General features: G+C 51.9%; 1 protein-coding gene across 4 annotated transcripts in view; it reads left to right on the top strand.

Moving 5' to 3' along the window:
• Window positions 1-324: 324 nt before the first annotated feature.
• PRKAR1B (protein kinase cAMP-dependent type I regulatory subunit beta) overlaps window positions 325-8535 on the top strand; it is an 88227-nt gene continuing 80016 nt past the window's right edge. Inside the window, exons 1-2 of one of the 4 annotated variants that reach the window (XM_034988203.1) lie at window positions 325-427; window positions 1368-1543. The gene's annotated coding sequence lies outside the window, so the exon portion shown is untranslated. Of the gene's footprint in view, window positions 428-955; window positions 1562-4326; window positions 4357-8535 lie in introns of those variants that run through there. The other 3 variants (XM_034988201.1, XM_034988202.1, XM_034988204.1) reach the window with 3 other exon arrangements.

Raw genomic sequence — 8535 nt, 5'->3', positions numbered from 1 at the left:
GCCGCCGGGCCTCCTTGCTGTCGGCCTCCAGCCCGGGCAGCAGGCGGCTCAGGGCGCGGCCCAGCCCCGCCGCCTCGGCCGCCTCAGACGTCCCGGCCGCGTCGGTCGGGCCCGGGGGCGCCTCCGCCGCCGCCGCCGCCGCCGCCGCCAGCGCCGCCTCCGCCGCCTCCGCCGCCGCCATCTTCCGCGCGTCGCCCGTCGCCCGGGGAGACCGGCGCTTTCACGACGGCCGCGGTGCGGATTGCGGCTCGTCTTCCGGTTGGCTCCGAGCACAACTTTATTGGCAGCTCCGGGCGCGGACAGGACACTTCCGGGCGGGTTGGGGGCGGGGAGCCGGAACCGCCGGGGCCGGACGGGCGACGCGAGCTGCGACGCTGAAGTGCGCGGTCCTCGGCGCGCGAGTGGCGGACGCATTCGCTGTAGGCAGGTGAGGCTTGCCCGTGAAACGCCGACCCAGGCGACTGGCAGGGCTGGTGACAGTTGACTCCGCGGGGGCGGGGCGGGGAGGGGCGTAGGGGGGTGGCCGCGGGGGCGAAGGCCCTGGGGTGGGGGAGCGGCGTTGCACTGTGTCCCCCGAAGTTCCTATATCGGAATCCCAACCCCAGGGCTTCAGAACGTGACCTTATTTGGAGATGGGGCCCTTACAGGGCTCGTCGAGTTGGGAGTAGGTCGCTGGGGGCGCCTAGTCCACTGTGACGGTGCCCTTCTAAAGGGCGGGCTTTGGAGGGGCGCGCGGCACACAGGGAGACGCCGTGACCGCGGATGTCGGTCTGCAGGCCAGGGGAGCGTATTGCAAACCCCGGAGGCACCAGCCCCGCGACCCCTTGATCTCGGACCTCCGGCCTCCAGACTGAGGAAGTCAGCGCCCGGTCTGCCCCGGGAACTGCTGCCGGGAGCATCCTGATGCTGTTCCAGGAGGCGAAGAGAAGCTCCTCGTGGCGGGAGCGGGGGCGGGAGCGGAGGCGGGCGGGTCAGGCCACCGGGGCCTTTCTGTTAACAGGGACTGGAGGAAGGTTTCTGGGTGGGGAAGTGGGCCCCATCAGGTTTGCGTGTTTACCAGACCACTTTGGCTGCTGTGGAAGAGGAGGTGGGGAGAAGGGCTCAAGGCTCTTTGAAGGCTGAGGTTCTGCTCAAGGTGGGGAACAGCAAACACGCAACATGGGGAGGCTTCCTGCCCCAGGAAGAGATGGTGCAGACTCACTGCTCCTTGCCCCTTCCTCCGGGTACCCCTGAGTACCTTGCCGGTAATTCAGCCGTGGACGGGCGAGGGGCTCTGACTGCTGCAGGGAGACTGGCTGGCTGAGGTCCTTGGGGCTGGGTGGTGGCGGCACAGTGGGTTCCCTGGGTTTTCCTGTTCTCTCTTACAGCTTCCCAGAACAGGTGCCGGAGAGGTCTGCAACCCGAGCCAGAACTGCCTGCAGGCCCCTGGGAGTGTCATTAAAGTAGTCCGTGATGTTGGCTGCCTCGACGTCCATGGAGCGTAGCCACTAGGCCTGCAGGGCTTTGGACCAACACCCGTCCCTGCCGTGAGCACATGCCCTAGGTAAAGCCTGCAGTCACAGTAAGTGAAGTTCCTGATGTGACTCTCCTATAGCCCTTGTGGTAAGCACGTCCCCCTGCTGCCCAGGGCCCACCCCTGTGCGCCTCTTACATAAGGCCCCTGCAAAGCTTACCAAAGCCCCACTCTTTTGGTTTGAATCGACCGATCCAGCCTTAGCCCAGAAACCCCAAAGCACTCCATCCACAGACCCTCTCTCTGCCTACACCCTGCCTTGATCTCCCCATGTGCTGTGCCGTGGACCTTCAGGACCTGTGAGTCATGAGCTTCTCTGTTCCGCTTTCCCACACAGTCTTTGTTGATACCCCAGGCTCCAGCTAACAAATGTTAATTTAACGAAGTCACAGCACAGGCAAGAAAACTGCAAGAAAAGCCACCTCTTTCTGGCCCCAGGACTTGGGAAAGGGGAGACCCAGCAGAGACCTAGCCACACCTCCCCCCCCACTATGCACCAGCATCGAAGCCCCTGCAGGCCCACCGACTCTTGTAGTGCTCACGGGCAGTTTCCTATGCAGGGGCAGAGTCCATGCAGCCCAGTATCTTCCAGCTTTCCACCTGCTGGCACAGGGAGACCCAGGACCAGCAGGTGCTGCCCCGCTCCCCCAGCAGCCAGAAGAAGAAAGCAGACCAAGAGGGCGTTGCCAGGGCCGTGAAATGAAACTCACTGGTACCATGAGCCACAAAAGTAGGCCAGAATCTACATGCTAGACCTAAATAGGGCAATTTTCTGTTAAAATAGTAGATTGCAGTAACACCAGAAGTCTTCTGACATGATATGCAAAATGTTCAGGATACGCTCAAAAATGACTTGTCCTATCAGGAGCCACAAAAACCACTATTTGGCTGAAATGACAATTAACTGACATAAATCCAGATAGATCAGGTGTTAGAATTATCTGACAAGGATTATAAAGCAGTCATGAAAACGCTTTTAAAAATCATTTATTATAAAGTCTTGGGGTGCCTGGGTGTCTCAGTCGGTTGAGCATTGACTCTTGCTTTGGCTCAGGTCATGATCTCACGGGTTGTGGGACTGAACCCTGTGTCGGGCTCTGGGCTCAGCCAGGAGTCTGCTTGAGGATTATATCCCTCTGCCCTTCCCCTCCTCTCTCTTGTGCACGTGCACTCTTTCTCTCTCTCACTCTTTCTAAAACAAATAAATATTAAAAAGATGTATTTATGAGGTCTGTTGAAACAAATGAAAAAAAAAAGTCTCAGCAAAGAAGTAAAAACTATAAAAAGAAGCTGGATGGAAATCATAGAACTTAAAATTATAACAGCCAAACTGGTATTGTATCATCAGTGGACACTGATCACCGTACCTTTGGATGGACACAACAGCAGAGGGAAGACAAGGGGATAGAATCAGGGAACTTGAAAGTAAAACAATAGTGTTTACTCCATCTAAGTGACAGATCAAATGGACCAGACAGAAGGAAAAGCTGAGAGACCTGCAGGGCAGTGATTTGTGTCACCAGGGTTCTAGAACAAGAGGAGGAAGAATGTGGGCTGAAGAGATATTTAAAGAAATAATGGCTGAAAACTCCCCAAATTTGGCAAATGACATAAACCCGCAGATTAAAGAAGCTGAGCAAGCCCTGAATAAGATAAGACCTCTAAAAACCCAGACACATCATAGTTAAACTTCTGGCAACTAAAGACAGAAGAAAAAATGCTAAACATAGCTAGAGAGAAACAATGCATCACCTGTGGAGGGACACCAACGTGGATGACAGCAGGTGTCTCATCCTAAGTCGCAGAGGCCGGAAGGAAGTGGCACATTGTTCAAGTGTTGAAAGAGAAATGAATCCCACCAACGGAATCATCCTCAAGAATGAGGGAGGAATAAAGATATTTTCAGACAGAGGCCAACAAATAGAATGTGTTGCTAGGAGGCTTGCCCTTGGTGAATGATTAAAGGAAGCTCTCCAAAAGGGAAGAAAGTTGTAACAAGAAGGCAGGGACCCTCAGCAAATGAAGAACAGTAGATTGGGTAAACATGGCAGTAAACATGACTGACCACCTTTCACTTCATAAGTTTCTTGAATCGTAGCTAATGGTTGAAGCAAAAGTAACGACACTGATGTGCTCAGTGTATGTGGAGGAAATATTTCTTTTTTTTTTTTTAAGATTTTATTTATTTATGAGAGACAGAGAGAGAGAGAGAGAAGCAGAGGGAGAAGCAAGCTCCCCACTGAGCAGGGAGCCCAATGCGGGACTCGATCCCAGGACCCTGGGATCATGACCTGAGCTGAAGGCAGACGCTTAACCATCTGAGCCACCCAGGCACCTGAGGAAATATTTCTGATAATTATATTTGAGAAACGGGAATAGTGAAGGGATGCAGGTGGCAGTAAGGTTTCTATACTGCACTCGATGTAGTGCAACTTCCATAGCAGGGGACCCCCAGGTGCCACATGTATGTGGTGGTATCTAGAGAATCCGCTAGGAAACTAAATACAGCAGTACAAGCAAAAACATTAAGTGGAATTCCAGAGGCCTGTTGGGAGATCTCATGGGGCACAAGAGAGGGAACAAACACAAATAATGAAATAGTAGATGGAAGCCCTAATCTGTCAATCACTTTATTTTTTATTTATTTACTTTTATTATTTTTTAACAGAGACACAGAGAGAGGGGGAACACAAGCGGGGGAGTGGGAGAGGGAGAAGCAGGCTTCCCGCCAAGCAGGGAGCCCGACGCGGGGCTCGATCCCAGGACCCTGGGACCATGACCTGAGCCGAAGGCAGACGCTTAACAACTGAGCCACCCAGGCGCCCCTATCGATCACTTTAAATGTAAGTAGTGTAAACACACCAGTTAGAAGACCGAGATTGGCAGAGTGAAGAAAAACTATGACCTGACACTACGTTGTCTAATATATGCTAAAACTCACTTCGGCCACAATGACATGGGTGGATTGAAAGTAAAAGGATGGGAGAGGATATATCATATAAACATTAATTTTTAAAAAGCAGATTATAGTAATATCAGCCAAAGTAGACCTCAGAGCAAAGAAAATTTCTTGGAAAAAAGAGGGACATTACCTAATGATGAAGTGATCAATCAGCCAGGAAGATCTAGCCATCCCAAGGATACATGCACCAAATGACAGACGTTCAAAGTATACAGAAGACTTCATATGAGGACTTCCCTACCCATTCTCAGCAATTGCTAGAATTACTAGACAGACACTCAGCAAGGATATAGAAGAACAGCACCATCAACTGACAGGATTAATGAACATTTGTGGAACACTCCACCCAATAATAGCAGAATACATTGTTTTCCAGTGCCCATGGAACATATTCCAGGATAGACCATATCCTGGGCCATAAAACAGCCTTAGTCAATGTAAAGGGTTGAAATCATACAGAGTATATTCTCTGACAAATGGAATCAAACTGAAAGCAGAGAACAAGGAATGCTTCAGATGTGGAAATTCAACAACACGGTTCTACTCAGAAATACAAAGGAATGAACTGCTGATATAAACAACAGCCTGGCGACTCTAGGGAATTATGCTAAGTCAGACAATCGTTGAAGGGTGACTAGCATGATTCCACTTACATGGCGTTCACGAGCTACAGCTCCGTGTTCTCTGGGGTTAGGTGCAGCCATGAAGGTGCCTACAGGGCAGCTACGTGTGGTGACAGTACTTAAGCATCTTGGTGATGGGGGCTACATGGATGTTTAGGTGGTTTTTAAGATTTATTTATTTATTAGAGCGTGAGTGGGGGGAAGGGGCAGAGGGAGAGAGAGTGTGTGCAGAGGGAGAGCGAATCCTCAAGCAGACTCCATGCTGAGTGTGGAGCCCAACTCGGGGCTTGATCTCATGACCCTGAGATCGTGACTTGAGCTGAAACGAAGAGTCAGACACTTCACTGACTGAGCCACCCAGGTGCCCCCAAGTGTTGATTTTTTAACCCAATAGCAAAATACACACACAAATCTGAGCCCAGTAACAGAAAGAGAATAGTGGAGGTTAGAACAGAATCTAGGGAAATAGAAAAACAAACATACAGTAGAGCATATCAATAAAACCAAGAGTTTGTTCTTTTAAAAGTCTAATAAAATAGATAAATCTCTGTCAAGACTGGCAAGGGAAGAAAATGAGAAAGCACAAAATAACATATGGAGTGTAAAGGGCTTATCCCTACAGGTTGTGAGCATTAAAACACACCAAAAGGATCATATAAGCCACTTTATCCCTCCCAAAGTGTACGGAATGGAGGATTCCTGGGAAAATGTGATTAACGAAAACTATGTAAGAAGAAATAGGAAGGCAGGAGAGTCTAGTACCTAGTAAAGAAACTGACTCTGTGATTGAAAAGCTTCCCACAATAATGGCTGTAAGCACATGTGCTTTATTAACTGTAAGACATTTAACTAGGAAATAACTCTCATCCTAGACACTTCTCCACAACAGAAAGAGGAACATCTCCCAACCCGTTTTGTGAGGCCAGCATCACAGTGACAGAGACATTACACAAAAGGAATATTATGGATTGACCTCTTTCATTAAACACAGATGCAAAAATCCTAAACAAAGTATTAACTAACTCAATCTGGAAATAAGGAATTTAAAAAGAATACCTTGAGTTTATTCCATGAATACAAGGTTAATTTAATGGAATAAATTAATGTAATTTACTGCATTAAGAAAAACGGAAGGAGAGAAATCACGGGATCATCTCAACAGGTGCAGAAAGAGCATTTGATGCAACGTACACCTATTCAGGATAACAGCTTAGCGAATGAGGAATAGAAGGCACAACCACAAATATCCCGTAGCTGATGTCCTATGAGATGCAGTGGACAGGTTCCAAAGATGGCCGCTGACGTTTCTCCCATGCCGCACATGTCCAGTGTGAGCTGGCCTGCAGACCCACCTTGGCCCCTGGAACGTGGCAGAAGGGACGCGAGCCATTTCTCTGCCCAGCACTGGAGAGAGCCGGCAGCGCCTCACACCCGTGGGAAGGGCTATCACTAAAAACACAAAAGACAGCAAAACAAAAAACCCACCAGAAAGTGACAAGTATTGGCCAAGACAGGAGTAATTGGAACCTTGCTCACCGCCGGTGGGAAGGTAGAACCGTGCAGCTGCTGGGGAAGACAGCCTGGCAGCTCATCAAAAAATTAAGCCTAGGACTCCCGTACGGCAGCAGTTCCATGTCCTGGTGCGTAGCCAGAAGGTGGCGTGCAGATACCTGTGTGCCCATGCTCACAGCACCGAGGGTCCACCGTGGGTGATGGCGCAACACGGCGGGGTCCGTCACACGATGGGCTGTAATTTAGCCTTAGGAAGGAAGGAGTGCTGACGCGGGCCGCAACGGGGACGGACCTCAAAAGCACGGTGCTCAGTGTGCGAAGCCAGACACACAAGACCCCGTATTGTAGATTCTACTTCTGTGAAGTCCCTGATGGTGACACCGTGGCCGGGGCGGTGAGTGTCTTCTGGGAATTCTAGAGGCCAGAGGGAGAGGGCCGAGCCCCCTCAGCGAGTTCGGGGAGGAGCTAGCAGACCCCTCTCCTTCCCCACCTGCTCGAAGCCACAGAGATGCCTCACTGGAGGAGGCCATGTTCCAACTCTCTAAACTGAGTTTGGACTTTCCATTACTTCCTAGTCCTGGACACTTAGAAAGACTGAGTTGACACTGGGTTTCTATCTTAACATAACCCTAGAACTTTGAATTCTCTGTTTGAGCCAAAATGTGATGGAGCTGTCCAAATGTGTATCTAGAGCAGGAACAGAACTTCCTCCACTGAATAAATACTAAAGAGCCAGGAAGAGCTAAGGAAAAAGTGATTTCCAAGTCTGTTCCGGAGTCTTGCTTGTTCAGTGTTCTGGTGACATATATTTTAAAGTGTGTCATTTAAGTCAGTATGATAAACTGATTTTAGCAGACAGCGTGTAGTTGGTTCATTCATTATCTCATCCAACAAATATTTATGGGGTGTTCGACATTTCTGGGTGTCCTGTGAGGCACGGATACAGCGGTGAGTCAAAGCAGATGCATTTGCTTCTCATGGAGCTGATGGCCGGGAGGGAGGTCATTGATCAAATGTGACAGACAGTGCCCTCGAGCAGTGGGACGTGGAGCAGGGGTGCAGGCGGCTCCAGGAGAGACTCTGGAAGTGGGGTCCGAGGCGCTGGAGCTCAGCAGGCACAGAGGAAGGAAATGCTGGCCTGGGGACGGAGGAGAGGACGGGGAGTGTGGGACCTCGGGTGGCCTGAAGATGTCACTGGCTTTGCCTCTGGACAGGTCTGAGGGGGCGAGTCAGGAGGCAGCGGGAGGGACAGGAGGTGGTGGGGCCTGTGGGCAGGGCCAGAGTTACTTTGCAGAACCTGCAAGATTCGGGGCTGCGGGGGAGGGCGATGTCCGGGGCACTCCGAGTTTCTGGCTTGGGTAACTGCACAGACGGCCCTTCCTTTCCCAGACGCACAAACACGGGGTGGCGGCCAGCCTCGCAGGGCGGGAGCGTCTGCTTTGCAGCTTGCGGAACTGGAGGCAGGCTCCGGTTATCTCACGCAGTGCCGACCCCGAGGCCGCAGTCTCTGCCTGTCGCCGAGTGATCTGGGGACGGTGGTTTCGGCTCTGTGATGGGTGGGCCTGGGCGAAGGCTGGGGCCTCGCTGGGAGGCGGCGACGCAGGCTTCCTCGGGGCTTGGCGGGTGAGCTCCAAAGGCACCCAGTGTTGCCCTTTAAACCTGGCCTCAGGCGGCGCCGTCACTGGCTCTATGAGCCACACAGGCCCGCCAGGGAAGCGGAGGAGGGGTCGGGAGCTGGGAGCACGTGGGAAGGACACTGCCCGTAGGCCCTACCAGCTGGGCCTCGCGCGCCGTGAACCGCGAGCCTCCAAGACTCTCCCAGTGCCCCGGGGCCCCTGGCGCTCTGGTAAAGGGCCGTGGTCAGCCCCTGGTGCACACGCATTGAAGCATCTGCCTGGTTTTGGTGTGCCACCCCCCCATCTGGA

Source organism: Mirounga leonina, unplaced genomic scaffold (genome assembly GCF_011800145.1).
Source record: "Mirounga leonina isolate KUSES-001 unplaced genomic scaffold, KU_Mleo_1.0 Mir_454, whole genome shotgun sequence".
In the NCBI taxonomy this organism is placed as follows: Eukaryota; Metazoa; Chordata; class Mammalia; order Carnivora; family Phocidae; genus Mirounga; species Mirounga leonina.
This window is presented reverse-complemented; position numbering and strand designations above follow the sequence as displayed.